Source organism: Notothenia coriiceps, unplaced genomic scaffold (assembly GCF_000735185.1).
Source record: "Notothenia coriiceps isolate Sejong01 unplaced genomic scaffold, NC01 NC01_scaffold00002124, whole genome shotgun sequence".
Classification (NCBI taxonomy): domain Eukaryota; kingdom Metazoa; phylum Chordata; class Actinopteri; order Perciformes; family Nototheniidae; genus Notothenia; species Notothenia coriiceps.
Window position 1 is genome coordinate 15,491 of NW_011334825.1, and position 2,800 is coordinate 18,290.

General features: G+C 39.1%; 1 protein-coding gene across 1 annotated transcript in view; it reads right to left on the bottom strand.

Annotated features, from left to right (window-relative positions):
- The window catches only part of LOC104965809 (transducin-like enhancer protein 4), an 8,082-nt gene that overhangs the window by 329 nt on the left and 4,953 nt on the right, over positions 1–2,800 (bottom strand). The window lies entirely within an intron of this gene.

Genomic DNA, 2,800 nt, shown 5'->3' on the forward strand with positions numbered 1-2,800 from the left:
TCTGCCATCTTATGTTGGAGAAACCTGTTAACTATATGAATAACTGTTTGTTCGATGTCTTAACATATGGTTAACTATTATTGCAAAAATTATGAAAAAATTATCGGAATTTAAAGAGTATTTAAGCTAAATAGTTGAAAATTATGTATAAAATTCTGGGGACATAAAACGTCAATTCCGTTATTTTTGACCCCTTGTGTACAATTTTTGTCGCCTGTAAATACTATTTTTATAAAACGATTTCATTAGTTTAATAATTAAGGGTTTTAAGTCTTAAAAATCTTTCGATGTAAAATATAATATTATACAGTTCTGGCTTTTCCATTAACCAGAGAATAGAAATTATTATCTTAAACAAACTTATGAAAACTTTTTATACATATTTTTTTTATATAATAGATTTTTGAGTTAGGTATTAAATATTCATTCTCTGCCGAGAATCAACCTTATTGGGTCTTATGTTTTCGTAGGAAATTAATGTTTGTTAGTAATCATCATTTAGCCCTCTGCAAAGTGTCGTTATAAAGTAGTGCAACTCTCTCCTGTTTTTGATGAGAACCAAAATTTATTGTCTCGGTTATGTATTTCTCCTCTCCCACATTGGTTTAATCTAAACCTTGCATGTACCTGGTTGCCATGCGGGTGATTAAGATTTTAAAGAGGCGCTTCACTCTCGTCTTCGGTCTCAAAGTGCTCGTCTTTCTCGTTCACGCAAGGCCTATCAAATTTTAGTCAGATCAAGATTGGGATAAGAGGATATAGAATCGGAGTCACTACTTTGCAGTGTCCCTCAAATTCCCTATACCTATCCCTCTTTAATGGTTTTTGCTGATCCTCTTCTCTGACGCATGAAATTCTAGGCTTACGGAAATGATAGACGTGACAATACTTCGCGTGTTCGCTGCATGTAACACACGCAGACCGACGATCACCCCTTTGATACCTTTGTGTATCATAGATAGTTTTCCTTATTGTGTACCTATCAAATTTATTCTTACTCCTGAGTAGATCTCTTGATGACGTTGGCACGAGACTACGACAACAAAATACGAAATACTTGCACCTGTTTCTCTTTGTATAAGAAGTATTTTGTGTTTCTACTATTACTTTATTTTTTCCTTTCACTGTTACATAGTTGTCAGTGGTAGAGGAGTTTGTTTTTTTTTTTTTTTTTTGTGTAGTGCAGGTGTAATGTTAATATTGGTATCTATCTAACAATTATATGAATTAGTTATGTTTCATAAATATATTTGCATATCAGGGGAATTGTAGATAGTTGCCACTTATAGTTGGTAATTTTGAAAATTTTCAACTTGTTCGGGTGGTGTGTCGTAGTCTTACTTTTACAACTGAAATAATACTTTTAAAGTCATTTTTTTTTGATTTACAAGTATAAAGAGAAAACAATAATTATGATCTACTTGCTAAGTTTGTTTCTGTGAAACCGTTTATATGGTGTATGCATAATTTTACGAATTATTCGTGGATCATTAAAGTTACTATTATTGTAAGAGGGCAGTATAGCATAACAAAGGTCACTTTGTCCGGTCTTGACATACTCACTGCGTTTACGAGCCGACGTTACGTAACCACCCCGTCTTAAAAGTAGGAGTAGAGAGCCAATCCCTCCAGGATCACCAAGGATTCGATTTCTTTTCCATATATTCCGTTCGAAACTTTGGAGGGAAAGTAAAGTAAACCTCCTTAACCTTCCGTGAAATTGTACCGACGGTGACTGCATGAAGCCCAGTGAACCAATCCTTCCAAGGGATTCGATTTACGCTGATAACCTTGCGTTGGGTCCTTAATGAGGCGCTCTCGCGTCCTTCGTGGTTCCTCCGAGTACATCTACGACGTGTACGACGTTCCGTACAAAGAGGGACGTCGAAGTTATAACCGAGAGCGTCGCTCACGGCAAAACACGAGCGCTTTTATTACTATGGCAGGCGCCGCGAACTGAACACGAACGCACCTAGGAGTATACGGGAGCGCCTAAATAAGGTCTCTAAACGGCGTATAAGATAAGCGAAAACTTACACATCAGCACAAGAGGATTACAGTCACACAACCAGACATCTAATTGAAAAAGCGTGGTCGCCGGTGGCATAACAAACGTATCGATATTGTAGTAACGACATACGATTAATTAGATTGACTTATCTAATAAGATAAATATATAGATAGATAAACCAAGACATATTTATGTACAAGACTTGTCTGAAGTTTTCTATCAAGACCAGAAACAACAAAATGCCGTTAAGGGGAATTGGAATAGTTCTTCCCGAAAAATCGGCAAACTGAAAGTCGGCTTCTAACGCAAAAAGTGGAAACAAGGATAACAACTGAGGTTTGGAAAGTTTGAGTAGAACACCGAACAGGTACAGGAGGGAGGGAGGACTTGAGGGGAGGAAGGGATAGAGGGGAATGGGACCGATAGACACATCATACTCCCCAGACACCACTTTACCGGAGAGTGGCCACGAACTCTAACTGGTCGAGAGAAATCCACTCCCCTCTCCTCCCGTCTCTCTCCTCCTCCTTCCTTCTCAGGACCCTTCTCTCCTCCTTCTATTTACTCTACCTCGTCACCTTCCTCCCCCCCCCCGATGTCCACTCGGAATCTAGTAGATTCGGGTCCACGGGGTCCAGACCGAAAGTTGTGTCCTCCTTTTTCCTTCCCTTTTTTATTTTCGCATCGTGAAAACGGCCAAGGATGTGTCTGGTAGTAGATCGATCACTGCGAGTTGTGGACGCCCGATTACTCCGATGTAGAGAGGTCTCTCGCTGCTCTCTCTCCCCC